Raw genomic sequence first — 19,660 nt, 5'->3', positions numbered from 1 at the left:
TAAGAAAATCGGCCTTGAGCTAGATAATTGCGCATTACCAGATTTCAGTAGGGGCCGAACTTAGCAAGCTTCCAAAAGGAAGGGAGGGTATCGGTTGTTCGCGATTTCCTAAATATAACTATAAGATACCGGTCACACCAAAGAGACTAACGAATGAGAAATGCAGCAGGAATGTAGTTAGGACCAAACGATTTCTGCGCTGATTCTATGCTTACTTCGACTACACGAATACCAGCAGTTAAGATAGTCCACACATTTCCTTGTACCTGCTGCCACGTAGAACCCTGTATGACAAGTACTTATTCGAGCTACGGGTTGAAAGTTTATTCTGTCACATACTGATCCGATTCAAAGCTTCGATATTGATCCTTGAATCTTACGTAGTTAATAGCATTCACATATAAAGTACTATATATGTACTCCTTCAGCGGCGCTCTCCATTTCCGCTCGCTTCTCACCTCGGCCGCGCAGGCTCCGCCTTCTGTGCTTTTTAGCAGACGATCAGTACTTGTCGCCGCTTTTGATGAACATTTCCGTCGCGAACTAGTACTCTCTCTTGAGAACAGTGGTTTGGAGAGCAACCTCATTTAAAAGGGCGACAGCAAAACTGTCTGTATGTGCTTCAATTTGGTAAATTCAAAGCCATTCAACTACTGTTATGTTTGGGCGGCTGAAAACGGCGCACCGCGACTGTTTTATTCGAAAAACTGCCAAGGAACTCTTACCGTGTGCGCCCGCGTCTGACTGTGCGACCATGAAGGAAATTATCGCGTAGATTGTTGATGTATACATCTCAAGAGCCAGCGACGATACGGACCGTAGTACATGAAGCGCAGACAAGCGCTAGGAATGACGGGTTTTTCCTCCGTCAGTTCGCGAGCTCCACCTACTTGCTCCAGCCGGAGCACGAGTGTTCGAAACGCAGAGTCGGAACGCATGCTTTCCGCCGGATTCAGGAACGCATGCTTTCCGCCGGATTCAGGCGCCCTGTAGCGGAGCGTGTGGGCCGCTCTGGTTCTGTAATTGGAATGCACAATTAGTCTCCTTTACGATACTTGTATCCACGCTCAGGGTATCTTGTCTTGAAATCTCAGAAAACTGAAGCAGATAATCACAACTTTCTGTAGGTTTGCCCGGTGCTGAAACTGAAGGGAATTCGGTAGTGTGTCTATGGCCTAAGAAGCCGTCATCTTATAATACTTGGACACAGAACCCACCTCATTATTGCTTTTAGGACTAACCTTAATTAGCCAACCTTATTCAATTCATTCATTACCCATTCTTTTCCTGCTTAAAAATTATTTAATGTCTTTAGGCAATAATCAAAGTTATAAACAATTGCCTGTAGTACGCGCACAGTCCAAGGAATCTGCCCTTAGCTTTCTTGTTGACAGGCTAGCTGCAGAAACTTCACGACCGCAGCCGTTTCCTGTGGGTCCAGCGAACACCATATTCGCTTAAGATGTTGCCCAGGCATAACAGCTCCTCTTAACCGAAGTGGCGCATTTAGGATTTTATTGTTACTCCCGATCATTAGGTGTCTAGCACTCTCCGAAGCATTTTCGGGTGATCTTCAAAATTTGATGAGAAGTCAACGTCGTCATCGAAGTACCAATTCCCATGACGTCATCGAAGACAAATTGTCATTTCACGCCTGCTAGTAAAGTATCGATTACTCGCTGCAACACTGATCACGTGAATCAGAAACAAAACGACATTATTTTGAATTCGAAGAAGCCTTCCGGTGTTATGACCGCGGTTCCCTCCGGATGATTTTCGCCGATCTGTATTGGCCAGCAGAAGCTGTTAATTTCCGTCAATAATAAAAGCCTTGCTTTGCCGAGAGTGTCCCGTGTAGTGTCGATTCAGGAGGGGGAGAGGGGGCAGCATGTACGTTGGTAGTTGTTTAACTGTAGACAACGCAAAAGAAAAGTGCTGCCTATCTTCACCACAACGGCTGGTGTCGCCCAGGTGTTATCACGGCTGGATCATTTGATCGTGACGCGTTTATTTCACTTCATAGCAATATGCTTGGTGTTCCCTCTAATATGCACGGCTGGGGATTTGACGCAGAGCTAAGGCTTCTTCGTCCATTACAAGACGGTGCTTAGCCAACATAGTCTGTGGCATCTTCAACGCTGAACAACGCACTGGCTGTTGCTGTGAGGAAGGCTCCTGGTCTGGTCTTGCCTGCTTCGTGCTAGTTATGATTTCAAGTTGAACATGGCTTGATAACTTTAGTTACGTGCATCATGTGTTGGTTTGTGGGGAAGGTTGAAACGTCGCGAATGTGTGTTTGCATGTCGAGAAAAGCAATCGTCGTGCCCTTGATATATCGGTACTCTTCGGAGAAGTTGAGGACATACGACGATGCCTGCTCTCTCCTACGCTTGAAGTCATCGATTTCTTATGGTCGCTCGGAAAGATGGGGTCGTGGGGCGTCGATGTCCAAACCGCAAATACCAATTCGCAGTGTGTGAGCTATGGCATAGAATGTCGGCGGCTTCAGCGCAACGGAAACCCAGAGGGCGATTTTGAAGTCTTCTCGGCATCGGATTTTTGTTGGATGAGCTGTTGTTCGTAGGCAAGGAGGGCAAGGCGCCAAGGGGTGGCGTTTAGGAGCAGCTTGTTCACATGTAGCTGAAATTGGAGGGTCTCGTAGAGATTCAGGACTGTGTGACGCTGTATCGTGGCTCATCACTGTCTTCCGTATCGGAGCCGTCGCTTGAGGAACGCCCAATGCTTACTGGCCGTCTCGGATGACGTCCGGAAGCTTCGCCACTTGAGGCTGTTTGGACAAAAGCAGGAGTCGGCGTATTTCCTCACTAATGATGTCACGGCTTTGTTCCCACAATTTAGCTCCGCTTGTAGGTCAGATGTCGAAGTGAATTGGGGAGATTAAACAAAGTGGCCGGTTGTACTAGCGGGTGCGTGCATCGAAGATTTTCTCGATGCTTGCTGCTTCTTGGGTGAGCTTTAACTTCGCCACAGTTTTGGGCAGCCCGCATAGGAGACCCGCAAAAATATTCGTCTTTTACACAGTGCTTGAGCAAGTCATCATTGTTCTCATGTTGGGATTGGCGCAGTGTGAAATAAGCGCTTCATATATTCAGCGTAAGCCTGAAGAGAGTCATTCATTATGAGGTTATTATACCTTCTGAACCAGTTTACCGTTGTGTGCCCTGGGCAAAGTAACCGTAATATTCACCAACGTTCCCAAACACTGACATCGGTACAATAATAATAATTATGGTTCACAGGAAGGGAAAGGCGCAGTATCTGTCACGCTTGCTCTGTGGACACCTGACCGCGCCGTAAGGGAAGGGAGGAAAGTGGGAGTGAAAGTGGAAATACAGAAAGGGGGTCGTAGTGGAGGGCTACGGAGTAATTTTGACCACCTGGGGATCTTTAACGTGCGCTGACATCGCACAGCACACGGACGCCACTTCGTTTCGCCTCCATCGAAACGCAGCCGCCGTGGTCGGGTTCGAACCCGGGAACTCCTGCGCAGTAGTCGGGTGTCTTACCACTGCACCACCCCGGGGGGGGCACGGTACAAACCACAATTTCAAACTTCCCGCGGAAGTTTGAAATTTGAAAGAAGCAGAAGTTTCATTTGGACGGCTACGCCTGTGGACGAGCTTGGGATTAAACACACGTTTAAGTACTGGTTGATATGATCGTCTTTATTTATGCCAATAAATAACCTGCGATGGTCCGCGAAGTAGTGAAACTTGGTTTCTATCCTGTGTATCTGCATTGTTAAGTTGATGGTTTTGCGTCGGAGAACCAAGTCTAAACTGGCATCCCATTGAGTGTTCGTCTTTGGTTGGCATTCGTGCAACTCCAAGTCAAACCCCTCTTCGCGACCACGAGTTTCTTCTTTTGACTTTTTGCTGAAAGGAATGCCCAGCATACTTCGGATGAACACCACGTCTCGCACTCTTGAATGATATGGTCAAAATACTTGTGCGCATTCGATCTGAACCCTTGGTCGCAAAGAAGTCTCTCAAACTCGTGAAGGAAATTCTTAAAGATTGCAAATCATGATCAGTATTTAAGAATCAACCGCACATTAAATGAAATGTGCCCCATGCACACAAGGCGCGGATTGCGCTGCAATTTTGTCAATTGGAACTAAAATAAGCTGTCTTGTTTACCCTCCCGATTTGGATATTGTTCATTGTGTCCTTGTAGTCAGGGCCTATCATTATTGCTCGGTTATTCCCCGCGCTAAAATTAACGGCTGTTTGTAAAAGTCTGGCAAGTCACGGCTTGATACTGGTACCGTCCAAGGGGAAGAGAAGACCCTTTACGCGTAAAACCACTTGACCGTGGAAAAACGTGACCTCACTAGGGCACCTGTACTCAAGAAAGAAAAGTATGTATATGTATCCCTTCCCCGTGGTCTCACCCGTGCAGAGGAGGTTGCGCTTAGGAGGATCCGGGTAGATGTTGCCCTTACACCAGCTGTCACTAGGACGTGGTCATACTTCCAACACTTATATCCCCGCCCAGGGTGCCGGATCTGTAAAAACGAAGATGTGGGGCCGACATCCACCACTTGCTTTGGGACTGCCCAGCCCTCAAGCCAACACGAATCCGGCACCTGAACATAGCTGGCCTTTCAGTAACTAATCCTGCCTCATACGTCACTTGGACGCATCGCTCACTTCTGGACTTCATAAAATCAGCCAACCTTTTTCCATTCATTTATTCATTTATTCGTCCTTCATTTCATACACTACTGATGCACTGAGGCAATAAATATTGATTATAAAAAAGTTCGAGTACGGCCCATTAATCTTTATCTGAGAAAAAGCACTCTTCCCAACTAGTTCAACAGAATGGCCTGATACTTTCCGCCTTCAAGCCTAAAACATATATTTCCCCTTTTTCTAAATTTATAGTGCTTTTCAATGCACGAAGTCTAAGAAAGCGTTAAATGACATTTCGAACTTATTATCAGCTACCCAACACCAGTTCTCAGTAATCTTCATCAGTGTGACTTGGCTGGCTGGTGCAGGCAAATAACTATATTCGTTGCCTTCCTACATTGCAGAATACAGCCATCGCAGCGATAGCGTATACGGCGGAACAGGAATCTATTTTCTACTGCTGTCATTATCACCGACGTCTTGTTCAAGCGCTAAGCGTGAAAAACTGTGAATCTTTATGAACTGAACCTGGATCAAACTTCCTGTTTACAAGATAAAAATCGGTGTCTGGCTGCGTATATCCATCGCCTTCGCCTCCATTCAACGATTTCGTTTCACCGTTGTACTCAATATCAAATGCGTTATTACCAGAACGCAAAAACGTTATTATTATAAGGGACATCATAAGGTTGACACATTACATCACGACTGCCCCTCATATAAAGATTTCCTGAGCGTTTTAAGTAACCACGGTTTAGAAAATCTGATTACTATTCCGACAAGCGTCTCGGACGGTGGCCCAAGCTCAACTATAGATCACGCCTTATCCAACCTATAAACCCTCCCAATGCAGGTGTCATATAGGATGATTGAGCTGATCACTACCATTTTTATATAAAATGACGGATGACTGTAAATGGTTTAATGACTGTATCAGCAATTTTAGGAATGCTGGCTGCATTACAAAGCACTCAATGCTGGATTATTCATGGAACCGATTCAACAGTACTGAATGGTCAGTAATTAAGGATCTTGAAGAAACAGAGAACGCATGTAATCAATTCATAATAATTACCTCAAATGCTAGTAATAAGCACTGCACTTTATCTGCGCGCAATAAAAGTATTCGCTCCAAGGAGCCTCTGGGTGTCTTCTGGCCTTTAAACTGGTTGAGAAAAAAAAAGTACCTCTTCGAAAAATGCCAAAGGCAGCCATTTAACCTGAGATGTTTGGCAGGCTGTAAGAAATGACGTAACGTTTTAAGGATGCTCCACCAGCTTTGAGAAAGCGCTGTGGAAGACAAGCACGCTCGAAGACACGTTTATAAGAAACTGAGAATTATCCATGTCTTTAGCGCTCGTCCTGTCGTTTTGTGTCTCTCCCCCCATTTTTAACGCTGGCATTTTTATGTGCTAAGAAAACAAACAGCACCCCTTCAGACATTGCTAACGCATTTAGTAATTCATTTGATTTAGCGTTCCTGTCACCTTCAATCCTACATTGAACGCGCGCCAAGGAACCCCACGCGACAGACGCCGCAAAAGTGGGACACACTTTTTCCACGACAGTATGAGCCATTAAAGGCTTTCGGCTTAAAATTAGAGGGTGAAAGAGCGAGAGAGGAACAACTTTGCCCCAGATGTTGTGAATTAGGGCAGGTGGGTCCTGCGTGACCCCCAAGTGGGCGCGACATCCTGGGCCCATGAAATAAGGGCAAGTTGTGTGTTCTTGTCTGGCTCGGTAAGGAGTTGCTACCAGCTTTCCGCAGAGGGTGCCGGAGTGGGGTAGTAGTAAGACGCCCGACTACTGTGCCGGAGTAGCCGGGTTTGATCCCGACCTCGGCGGCTGCGTTTCGAAGGAGGCGAAACGAAGAGGCGTACCCGTGTGCTGGGCGATGTCAGCGCACGTTAAAGATCCCCAGGTGGTCGAAATTACTCCGTAGCCCTCCACTACAGCTCCTCTTTTCACTTTCACTCCCACTTCCTCCCTTCCCTTACGGCGCGGTTCAGGTGTCCACAGCAACAAGTGTGAGAGGTTGGTTGGTTGGTTCATAGGAAGGGAAAGGCGCAGTATCTGTCACACTTGCTCTGTGGACACCTGAACCGCGCCGTAAGGGAAGGGATGAAGGTGGGAGTGAAAGTGGATAGAGAGAAAGGGGGGCCGTAGTGGTACTGCGCCTTTCCCTTCCTCTGAACCAATTATTATTATTATTATTATTATTAGCAGGCAGGAGGGTCCTTCGGGGAGGGTTATTTTCGCATCCCCAGAGGATGTGCGCCTGAGTGGCGGGTTCTCCGTTGTTGCAATTTGAAATCTGGGGTCGCATTCCTCGTTACTAACTAGTGATAGCTTGGAGTGACTAATAATTGTGTGTGTCTGTAATCTGCGGATCAGGGTGACTTGTGCTCGGTCGAGGTCGGGGTGGGGAGGTGGGAAAAGGCGTCGCGTCTCTTTGTGTAATCTGGGGGGCTTCAGCGAGTGCGTCTGGAGGCTTGAGACCAACCGCCCGGATTAATAATCGTCGGGCAAGTTGGTCAGCCCCATTTTTTCCACATTTGGCCGCGTGGGCGGGTACCCAAACTAGGTAGATTTAGGTGGTTGCGAGTGCAGCCGCGCAGGATGCGTGCCGCAGGAAGGCAGATGTAGCCTGCCAAGAAATTTAGAATTGCTCTTTTTGAGTCATTGAGGACTTTACACGCACGCGGCTTAGCGATGGCCAGCGCTATCGCTGTTTCTTCCGCTGCAGTGGGGGAGGAGGCGCGCACCGTGGCGGCGGAGATAATGGTAGATTGCGGCGTGGTAACACAGGCCACATAGGTTCCCTTAGCAAAAAACAGGCACACTAAAAATGTACTTCAAACGCATTGTATTTATTTCGTATTAATTTCGCATTTTTTTGTCCCAATGCCATACAAATATGTTATAAATATACTAGGAGTACAACACTGCATATCTTAATATAAATATGTTTAAAATATGCTTTTTGCCTATTGAGCATATTTCTAACATACTGAAAATGTACTTTCTTCAGCTTGGCAGGGTTCACAAAATCTTCCACCAATAGACTGACAATGTACTTTGAAAGTATTACTAATGTACTTGACCTATTTTTCATGCTGGCAGAAAGTACCCTTGGAATGGGTTAAAAATATATGAAAAATAGGATGCGCTCATATTTTTTGGAGCATTACAAATATGTTGCAGTTATATTTTCCAAACCAAGAAAAATATACTAATAATATACTAAAAGCATAAATTTATACCATTCTCGGAATGCACTAAAAATACATGAAAAATGTGATGCGCTCATATTTTTGATGCATTACAAAAATGTTGCAAAAATGCACCAAAAATATAGCTGCCAAATGCTGAAAATACGTCCGACATTTTGAAAACTAGCTACCGAGAAACATAAATGAAGGGCAATACCGACAAACACCTCAATGCGACATTTGTGTCCATTGTCATGACCCTTTTTCATGCTCCTTGGTTGACAGTTTTCAAAAGTCAATGTTACTTAAGCTAACTTACCGTTATTTCCGTCCCTGTATTTTACCACCCAGTCTGAATATATGTGACACAACTTTCTTTATATCTTTATTTGAAGCATTTGAGTACAATGACCCACCGTGGTGGTGCTGTGGTTAGGGTGCAAGACTTCTGTGCCCGAGGATGTGGGATCGAATCCCGGCCGCAGCAGCAACTTTTCGGTGGAGGTGGAAAGCAAGGCGCCTGAGTGCTGTGCAATGTCAGTGCACATTAAAGAACTCCAGGTGGTCGAAATTTCCAAACCCCTCCACTATGGGGTCTTTCATAGTACTCGCAGCAAACAATTTCGGCCATATCATATCACACATTAAATCACAATACAGTCCATGGAAAGGAAATACGCCTATGCCACTCAATATCTATTTACAGAGTTTAATTTTCAAGAAACAGTGCTACAATACACCAATATATAGAGTAACAAAACACTGATCTCGTGCTAAACGAAAGCAAGTAGAAAGTCCGGACCGCAGATCTGGATAGGTTCCAAACTTTGGACGCAACGTGGACTGAAAAGGAAGAAAACAAGACACAAATTAAAGTAGGCTTTTTAACATTCCAATTAACAATCATATACTGCTACAAGAACTAGCTTTAGAAACCAGATGGTTCGTTCCTTCTTAACATGGTTATGAATGATGACAAAACAAAAGTAAAAAAGCTGAGCTGGAGTTGGAAACCGCAATGTCTGAAACGCCGTATTTGAAATGTAGACTATGGCAAAGCCACCAACCTGTAATGGAAACCACAATGGGGCATTCTGTTTTTTTATCTGATCCTGACATGAATATAATAGTTCCATTTTTCAGAATAAAGGAGTGCGGGTTAGAATCTTGGAAGCATATTTTTTTTTTATCAGAGAATGAGAAATGAAACATACTTCCCGTTTATTCATGAGGTTCCATAGCGTGCATCAAAGAAAGGACCGAACACGAGCGCTCGTGTTCTGTCCCTTCTTTAATGTGCGCTATGGAACCTCATGTAGATTACCCACTAGCCTGAACCCTGACCCTTCCTGTTTATGATTCTTTACTTGCTTTCTTCAATGCACTCGCTGCATTGTTGAATTTGTGACGCAAAAAACTCTGGACCATAGAGTAAGGTAAGTGGGGAAATTTTGACATCGCATGAACTGAAGAGGAAGGAAACAAGACACGAATTAAAGCCCTCTTTTTAACATTTAAAACAATCAAATACTGCAACAAAATAATAAATACTGTAAGCTGTAACAAATATGGCAGCCCCTATTTACGCAAAATACGTGAATAAAATTCTCAAATGCAGCCCGAATCTGGCCAGGTTAGATATACCAGTACCGCCCTTCTAAAAGCCGGTGTCATGATCACAGCTGACCGCATGCTTTCGTTGATTTATAAATGCAAGAATGGACAACTCTCGCAAAAAAAAAAAAGATAAATGTGCCGCTTCTTAACATTCGCATCCACCATAGCTTATGCTACTCCGCACGTTCAGACGACAAGGACGGTCGACTCTGGCAAAAAAACAAGAAAAACAAATCTGCCGCTTCTTAACGTCCGCCCTAATCCATCCTAATTTACAACGAAATTTTGTTTTTACACAGCAGCATTTATATAAAAAAAAACACTTATATTACGAACTTCACTGCATGAACAGTTTGTCTTTTAGCGGTGCAGAAAATACAAAACCCAAGTTTTCAAACCCTTCCCTTTCCGCTTATTCTTGAATGCATGCATTTCTGACTATAATACAAGCGAATTTGGAAGAAACAGCAAACGAAACAAGTAAAGCTTTGGTAACATACAATTGCATACCTCAAAATATCAGTACAGTTGAAATTTTCTGTGTGGAGCCAAGCTGCTCCCAACAGGTGCTCTACCATTAATTTTACCCACAGAAAACCTTTTGACCGAACTTGGGACATCTCAATTAAAATCCTGACTGACGGCTGGAGGAACAAACATTGCCATCAAAAATTATCATGAGCTTCATGTGTTGATACAACTGCCATGAAATGGGTGCTCCCACTCAATACGAAACCAATTGGCGCTGTGAATGTTTTAACGGTGCCTGAAAGCCTGCAACTGCATTGCAGGTATAATAGGAATGGGATGTGCAAACTTAAAGTCTCAGCAATATAGACCACCAAGTTCAGTTTGATACTTGCACTATAAGTTCTCAATGGTTTTCTCACATGAATGCAAACTAGCGCCCATATTGTAAACGTGCCTCGACTCGACGCTCTACCACCAGTGCTTGGAGTGGAGAAAACAGCCACTCCTCCACTTCAGGGCCAATTAGGATTCATGAATCCAACTCGGCATTTCCTCTGACAAGTTCTCTTTCTACTCGAAGCAGCGCAAATGGCGTATGGGGATGAAATTAAGGCGTACTTTTGGCCCGAAAACTGTGTGCTAAAGTAGCACGCTTAGTTTTTCATGTTGAGTCTTCAACAACCTTCGCAAGCAAGTTCGATGTTAAGAGCATAGTGGAACTTGTTTTGCGGGCTAGATGAAAAGGGTGGCTGTGAAAAACGACCAAAAATGCTTTTGCGCCTGGCAACAGTCGCTGCTGGTGACAGAGTTTACTCAGTACATGACATATGCTTTGAGAAATGGTGTAAATACTTCAGTTTATTTGTTTGGTGCGAGATGTTCTCGTCCTTTGCTGCTTTGCCTTTTTTTTATTGCCATGCTTTGACAGACATCAAAATACATTTGAAAAAAAAAAAAGTAAAAGCCGGCACTTTCTATGAACATGGCTTTGGCCTTCAGAGGGCTCGGGGGCAAACGGTGAAAACCTGCATGCTGCTTCACAGTGCGTTTCAGCGCATACACACTGAATTCGGAGCCCTAACTGAAAATGTGCTTGAAGAGAATGCCTTCGCTGGCAGCGAATATCCTTCCGTAGGACAAGCACACCAATGCACTCCCTCGACAGTGCCGCGCGTCCGAAGACGCATTACGTACCCTCAGGTGACAGGCAAGCCATTGATGCGTGGGGTGCAGCACAGATGTCCGCACAGCCCCACCGCGCCTTCGGTGCACCCCAGCTTACTGCATGTGGCATGCTGTTCCCCCACGACAAGTTTGCCGCCGTTCATCAGACAAGGCGAGCTATGGAAGGAGTGCGCCTCCCCCACAGCTCGAGTCCACCTGCAAGCAAGCCCACCATTAACCGTGAAATGCGCGCCTCAACTCTGCACTCAGTAGGCTCCGAAAAGTTGTTCACTTCATCGGCAACGACTTGAAATGTACCCACACCACAGACGCATAATGCGATAATCAATTACAGTACTGGTACCGGCGGCTGATCACAGTTATAAAAGCTCGGCACGGGCAGCAAGAGGCTACGGCCACACCTGTAAAACTATAACGTGCCAGATGTCCTGGGTCGCTGTCACTTTCAGCCAATGCTTTAGAGAAAGGTTTGGTGCATCCTCGTCATATCCACTTTCGTGAAGTTTGGTATTGATATACCGGTAGAACAAAGTCCACACAGCGAGCAAACGATGTGATGTCCTCAGTGTTTACAAGTGGAGTGGTCGAGGAGCGGCGCCAAGGCAGCGGCACTGCGGACTAGAGATTCTTGAGAAAAGTCGAGTTATCTCTGCCACTGTGGGAGTTATTCGAGTGGAGGTTGTTTTCTGAAACGAAAAACGGGCCTCGGGGGCCGCTTGGAGTAGAAGTTAGAGTGAAGGCGCAGTCGTGAATATGGCGGTAAGACTAACTGCCACATTCACGACATGCCTTCACTGCAACTTCTACTCCAGGCCGCTTGGAGCGGCAGATCTGTTTTTTTTTTTTCTTTCTTTCTTTTTTTTGCCAGAGTCGACCATCCTTATAGTCTGAACGTGCGGCGTAGCATAAGCTTTGATAACTCTGATCAGCTGCCGGTACCAGTACTGTAATTGATCCTCGCATTACACTTTTGTGGCATGGGCAGATTTCAAGTCGTCACTGGTAAGCGAAAGTTTCGTGGCTTGCCCTGCGCGATGGCTTCCCCAGACGATGGTGAACTTGCAGGGGAGCAGTGTGTTACATGCAGTAGATTGGGGGAACTGGAGGTGCGGAGAAGCTGTGCGGACATCTGTGCTGCACCCCACGCATCAGTGCTTTGCCCATCGCATTCGAGGAAGCGCATTCATTTGCTCATCCTACAGAGCGATATTTGCAGTCAGCAAAGGGCATGGCTTTTCAAGCAGGTTTTCAATTATGGCTCTGAACTTGTCCGAAAGAGGCTGGGCAATCAATGAACAGAAGGGTAAATGAACATCGGGCAGACACAGGCAAAAACCTCCGAAAAGCAGCTTCCCAGCCTTTCAATCAGATGGGCCGTAAGGTTATTGAAATTTATTTATTTATTCTCCATGTTGGGCTTTAAATCTTCAAGGGACACAAAATATAGGGTGGCATATCTAATCCATACATTTAGAAGATTGGAACCAACAGGAGCAAATATTGTTACGTGGAAACTCTATGTATTTACAGTATATTTACAACAGCCTCAACAAGCATAGCCGCGAGCAGCAACATGGAACCAGGCCAACTTTGTTGTCATCTCCTTGTCCCTTCCAAGAGGCAAGTGAAGGAAACACTTCGTTGTCGTTATCTTGCAACAATATCTTGAAAGAAGCATTAGTATTCCTTAAATATATTTCCTCTCTGCCACAACTAGTCATGACAACAATCCCATAAAGTGTAAATAGTACAGTTTATTCATAGCATATGTACATACTCTGTATCCCCGCCCCCCTCCTGTAATAGCAAAAGCTCCAAGTGTTTTTTCAAACATGTTCGTTTCTCATTACTTCTTACTTTGGTTCCCCCTTGAATCCTATCAGATAATGCCATGCTTGGCAGGTATAGTATACTCTGATTTGTTATTTTAATTTTTTTTGTCCTTCTCTCCCCTTTCCAAAACCTCTTGATAGCTGTTCCCATGCAGCTAGCTGTATTGCTCATCAGGTCCCTTTGGAATGCTTGTCCCTTTCAATGTATGAAGGAGCACTGAACAAGGGTAAAAGGGGTACAAGAATGCTGAATTGGGTGAGTTGGTGCGTTTGCATTTGTCCTTGTCTTCTTTGCGCTACGTTTCCTAAAATGTAAAAGGGGTACATCTCAGTTGGCAGGTCGAGCCAACGTTTCGACAAGCGGACTTGTCTTCGTCTGGGCAAAGCGATCATCAGTGGCAGGGGTTTAAATACGCTGTTGCTTCCAAAGAAGAAAAGCTGTGGAGGTGAAAGTGGGTGAGAATAAAGCAGGTGAAGGAGTGGGGAGGGGAGGATGGGTGAGAAGATGAGAAGAAAGTAGGTCATGGAGTGAACAAAAAAAAACATCTTCAGTATGTATTTCTCAGCCTGGAACCAGGGATCCTGTGGCCAGCAAATGAAGTAAAAGCAGCATACCAGGAAAAACTACAATACCGGGTAGATGATTAGTCACCACTTAAGAGAATCCCTTAAGTATATTCTCTATGCAACATAACTATTCGGGGAAACAATCCCACATAGCGTTAATTGTACAATTTATTCACAACGCATGTACACTCTATTCCCTTCTGCAATAGCATAAGCTGTACATGCTTCTCCAAACACATTTCCCCCCTATAACTTGTTGCTTGAGTTTGTCCTCAAACTTTTTCTTTTGCATGTCATTTGTGGTTCACTGTGCAGTTATCCTGTGACTTTGTACTAACCCCCCCCCCCCCACCACCACTACCAGCTTTGCAGAAAGTTTTAAGAATTGGCCCCCTTAGATATATTCCTTATCAGGGCCCTTTACAAAGCCTGTCCCTTTGTAAGGTGTATCTGCACCAAACCCTCTTAAGTGGGGACAAATCATCTACCCGGTATTGTAGTTTTTCCTGGTATGCTGCTTTTACTTCTTTTGCAGGCCACCACAAGATCCCTGGTTCCAGGCTGAGAAATACATACTGAAGATTTTTTTATTTTTTCACTGCATGACCTACTTCCTTCTCACCCATCCTCCCCTCCACAATCCTTCACCTACTTTCTTCTCACCCACTTTCCCCTCCTAAACTTTTCTTCTTCGGAAGCAAAAGCATATTTAAAGCATAAGCCAGTGATAATCACTTTGCCCAGACGAAAACAAGTCCACTTGTCGAAACGTTGGCTCGACCTGTGAACTGAGGCATACCCCTTTTACCCTTGTTCAGTACTTCTTCATACCGGGTAAACCATCTTCCTTTCGTTCTACCTGTCCCCTTTCAAGAAACACGTGTCAGCATCGAACCTGCTTTAGGTGCTGACAATTGTTTACTTTGCATATTAGATTTTCTTGCTGCTGCTGCTTTTCTTTTTTTTTTTCATGTGATGATGAAAGCACTGGTTCCATGCTCATAGAAATTCATACCCAAGGAAACACTCTTTCACTTCTCGCCCTGCTTCTTTCTCTCCCCCCCCCCCCCTAGCTTTTCTTCTTCGGAAGCAAAACCGTATTTAAAACCTCCACCAGTAATTGTGCTGCCCAGACGAAAACAAGTCCCCTTGTCGAAATGTTGGCTCGGCTTGCTAACTGAGGCTCCCCCTCTACACTTGTTCAGTGCTCTTTCATCCTACAAGTGAATCCCCTACTTTGATCTAATAAATGTGCCACCTTCATGGTCCCAACAGCGCAACAAACATTGTTTAGACTTGATGTTAAACTCTTCTGTTCATAGTAAAACTGAAGGTGTATCTGGGATGATTAGATTTCTTACTGCTTAGACTGTGCAGCTCTGTCAGGTCAATTTTCAGTGCCCTAATGAGGCATTTACACTACCCAACTTGACACACAGTACTTTCTGAGAGAATCATGCTTAGCAACGGGTATAAAAAAATAATGCAGAATAGGTGCCTCTTATAAAGGGCTACAGGTTAACTTAATTTTCATTGCAACAGTTGATCAACACTTACAGGACAGCCAAAACACTCAGTACCTCCAGTATTTCCTGCTGCTGCACCAGCCATCCCAGAAGTATTGAAGACGTCAACAAGTTCTGGCAACTCTATAAAACAACAGAACGTTACAGAAAGAAAACATGAGCAACACTGCACATCGGAGCTTCAGATGGGTGAAGTTTAAATTTCGCAAACTTATTTAGCTACCGACAGCACAGAGCAACACAAAGATGCTACTCAGCTAGAAATCATTTGCACTATGTCGTGCAGCAACCAACAATGCTACTGAGTAAAACTTATTTTCCTTTGTCTGGGCCTTAGAAAATAACCTTTTTTTTTTTTTCATTTGCTCCTGCACAAGGTCTGCAGACATAATCAGAAAGGTATCACTTGCAGAGTTTAGAAATCGTCCTTGAGGTGGCACCACAAAAGGCAGCTATGTATTGTACAACCAACGCCGATTGAGCTACCACTGCACAGCACCAACTATAAGATTGGAATGCAAGGAGGCAGTGTCCATATTCCAGTGTACATAAAGCAATACCTACAGGAAGAAGGTGTGCCTACATACGCACCCGCCAGCTGCTCGGTTATATGGACTCACTTGCTCCAAATAATGCGCAATGGTCTCAACTGCCTCAGATGAAACAGACACAGCGAGCACTCAGATTAAAATATTCAAGGTGCATTCTGAATGAGTGAGCCCAAGAAAATTTTCACTTTTCTTTCTAGATGCAAGATTTCTGGTTCCCAATTCAACGAAAATGTTTGTACTCTAAAAAGTAGTCGCATACAGTGCTAAGTCTGAACGACAAGCACTGTATCGCAACAGTGCTCAGATAACAACATTTTAGCGCACATTATTTGGATTACATAACTGGTATCAAAGCCTCCCTTGACCTTCACCCACTGGAAATTCTGACGGAAAATTGCACAACTTTGTCCTCATTGACCAAACTTGCTCTTAGAGTTGCCACTAGGCACTTCTTGTTGCCATTATAATTCAATGAGCGTTCAGCGTCTTCATGGTCACACTGATGCTTTCAACAGGTCCTTTTTTCCTAGACCAATTGCAGCATGGAATAAATTATCCGAATCAATAGCCTCCAAGCATGACATTTAAATTTACGGCTATACTTGCTGCCGATCTAAACGAACAACTACAATGGTTTCCTTTCTGTGCAATTTTTATTCTTTCGAGTTTATGTGATTGTGGTCTATGTTGCATTTGTTTTTGCTCTTATACTGCCATAGTCTGTTTTAGGAGTTTTGAATTGTGCTCAGGTACAATTTATGGTATTCTTGTATTGCTGTTGTATTACTGCATTGTAGTGCCTGTTCTCGTTTTTCATTTCCTGACCGCTGATACATATGTTATCGATCCCCCCCCCCCCAATGTAATACCCCACTTGGGGCCTTTAAGGGATAGAAAAGAATGATGATAATGATGATGAGACAGACTATTTGGCTGGCAGAAAATGTCTGCTCCTTTCCAGCACAGTAAAGATTATGTGAACGCATAACTTTTTCTATCACGCAAACAAGACAGGCAGTCTTGCGCTCGTGCCAATAACTTTGGCATGTAATTATGCGACATAATACAGCTAGAAGCAATATAAGATAGAACACAGGAGCACGTGGCCTCCACACTTTGCAAAGTGCTGCCACCGACATGTGATCAGAATCAGCAGTAAAGGCGCACGCAAAGTAAGCTTGGACGGCTCCTCTTTCCGAGGATGCCCTTTACAATATTTCTTTAAACAAAGAAATAAGTGGTCAGTGTTACCATATACTCATGGATTGACCCATAATTTGATGAAGATTGGACACAGACATGGCATCTGGATTGTGTCCTGCGACATAAAACAGAGCCAAAGGCAAGTTTGCTCGAGTGAATAACCAGGAGTTTAAGTCTAGATGCCAAACTGCGCACCAGACAAGGTACTCCGATTGTATACAGGGGATTGTCTACCACATTCCCTTACATTGTGGGAAGCAATACATTGATTAAAACTTCCTGCTGGACGAGTTGGTAGTTCATCTTGATGTAGGGTTTTTTTTTTAGCGCGAACGTCTCGCCTTTGTCTTTGTTTGCGCTAAAAAAAAAAAACCTACATCAAGCAGTACATTGGACAAACAGGAAGATTCATTAATGACAAAATTAGAGAGCATGCTGCAGCAATATCGGAGAAGTCAGACACCAACCTCGCAGTGCACTGCAGAGGCTGCTTTATTTGTATTTGCAAAGACCAAAAATGTCCAGCTGACCTTCACAATGTGAAGGTTTTGAGAAGGAATAAGGACAGGTTAACAAGGGAAATTTTCGAAGCACGTGCAATCAGGAGCTCGGAAGACCAGTGTGTTACCACGCCTTCAGTGGTACTGTTGAAAAAGGAATTAGATTACGCTTGTTGGCAGGATGTTAAAGATAAGGAATAAGTTAGCTGCAGAGGTAAAGTGAAGGGAGAAAAGATGCGCGGGTTCAGATCAATATAGTTGTCAGTGCAGCGTTGTCCTTGTGTCTGTGTGCGCTTCTTCGGTTTTGTTCCCCTGCTCTGCTGCCGCCTTCCAAGATGTTACACCAACTAGCTCAACGTTCTACTCTATTATTGTTCAACTGAGTGATTTCATGTGAAACCAAAGCCTTGAATGTACACGGCATTGCGCTCCACTGTTTAGGGCATTTAAAAGGCAATAGATGAGAAATGTATGTGACAGTCAAGCACAGCAAAGCTGAACATGCCGCGCCTACATTTCTTGCCATCGCTCCCTTGTGTTTCGCCCTGCAGCTCGGAAATTTCTTTCTTTCCCTACTTCTTGCGACGCTTTTCGCTCTTTTACTTCTGAGTGAACTGCACCACCTTCCTTCGATATTCATAGCCAACTTTACTTTTTTATCCTATGCACTGCATTCTTTCCTTCACGGTTCTAAGGCTTATGTAAAGTTGGCTCCTTAGTGTTGGTGAGCCTGATGGTAAAGCCATTAAAAAAGCAGTTTTGCATTTTTTGATTTTTTTTATATCTGCCCTTCGATTCTAAGTAGTGCGTGTGCAGTGATGTAATTTCAAGGGAAGTACATCCCCGTGGCCAGGTGCACTTTACGACAACTGATCGCTACCAAAAATGTTTTTACCATTTAGGCAAAAGATGTCACTTATGGAAGAGGAACTGGGACTTCAGTTTCATTTTACTATATCCGAGTTTACTATAGTGGGGTTCCACTGTATTAGCACTGCGCTGCGTGTTCGTTTATTGTTAGTTTCGCTGAGCTAAGACAGTGCACTCTTGGACAGGCCCTCCAATGGTTAACCGGCTTCAAGACATAGCAATAACCAGCTGTGAATGGACCCCTTTCTAAGTCAAGCCAGAGCTTTGAAATCAATACTGGGTTGCAGGCAGTCACAAATTTGCAGTGATGGCAGATAGGACTGGGACAGGCATTGAAAAACATTCCTCATCATATGTCTAATTCTGCACATGCACCATGCCAATCATTTAATGTGCCAGAGAGTGCCATGTAATGATTGATCACAGGTCTTTAATTGTGACACTCAATTGTACCGTGAAAATCCTTCCCCATTTACAAAAGTAATCATTAGCTGTAACATGACCTGTAGAAATTGACACAGAGAGCTGAGGCTGTGTGATCCCTACATGCATAATATGATGCTGCATTCCCAGGCCATTAAAATTGCAAACAAGCCATTCCTTTCTCCAGTAGACACAAAAAGAAATTTTTGACTGATTTTAACTCTTATTTATGTGGAGGATCATAATATTGCAAAAGTGTATTTAAATTGCCAATGACGATTTTTTATTCAATATGAGTTATGCATAGATAAGCCTTCTAACTACTTCAACATAGCCAAAAACATGTAGTTGCTTACCTTTTGATCTAATTCCAGCCTAAGATGCTGTCTCTCCCTTTCGTTTTCCTGGCTTCTATTATACAAAAAAGAAACACCATAATTCTTTTTTTTTTTTTCAAAAATGAGGTTTAACTGCTTAAACACAAACAATTTAGAGCTGATTCCTAGCTTTTAACAAGCAGCAGTCATTCATCAATAAGAGGCCTGGAGGAATGTAAGAGACTAATGGTATAATGAAGAATGCAATTTGAACATTATTTTCAATAGCAAGCTGTGGTACTTAAAGGGGGCATGAAACGGCTAGAAAGGCCACTGACAAACGTTTTCAACGCGCAGAACAAATGCTTCCGAGCATTCGTTCAAAGTAAAACTCATCGGAAAAAATCCAGCGATTTGTTATTAATTTTTAAAAACAGCGTTTTTTGAAATTCGCGGGATGCGCCATTTCCGCGTGGCGGCGAAATTTGGTACTATTATGCCGTGATTTCCTACGTCACCAGTCCCAGAGTGACAGGCCACGACAGGCTGCCATTGGCTGCAGCCTCGACGCCCACTACGTCACTGACACACTTCCGGTAGCTGCGAAGGTCGTCTGCTCGAGTGCTGCAATGCATGCGTGAACCCGAGCTTGGCGCTTCGGTTCGCGATGTTAACCGAAAAGGTGGTGGCATCCGACTGAAAGTGCGCGTCGGTGCAGGAGTGCGAAA

General features: G+C 44.3%; 1 long non-coding RNA gene across 1 annotated transcript; it reads right to left on the bottom strand.

Annotated features, from left to right (window-relative positions):
- Positions 1-8,565: 8,565 nt before the first annotated feature.
- LOC146188553 (uncharacterized) lies at positions 8,566-19,009 on the bottom strand. Its single transcript, XR_014707228.1, has 3 exons — positions 18,972-19,009; positions 15,100-15,191; positions 8,566-8,713 (listed from the first exon to the last, which is right to left on the bottom strand). It is a non-coding gene; the product is annotated as an uncharacterized LOC146188553 (long non-coding RNA).
- Between the last annotated feature and the right edge of the window lie 651 nt (positions 19,010-19,660).

Source organism: Amblyomma maculatum, chromosome 5, assembly GCF_055883805.1.
Source record: "Amblyomma maculatum isolate TAMU_Amacu chromosome 5, ASM5588380v1, whole genome shotgun sequence".
NCBI lineage: Eukaryota > Metazoa > Arthropoda > Arachnida > Ixodida > Ixodidae > Amblyomma > Amblyomma maculatum.
This window is presented reverse-complemented; position numbering and strand designations above follow the sequence as displayed.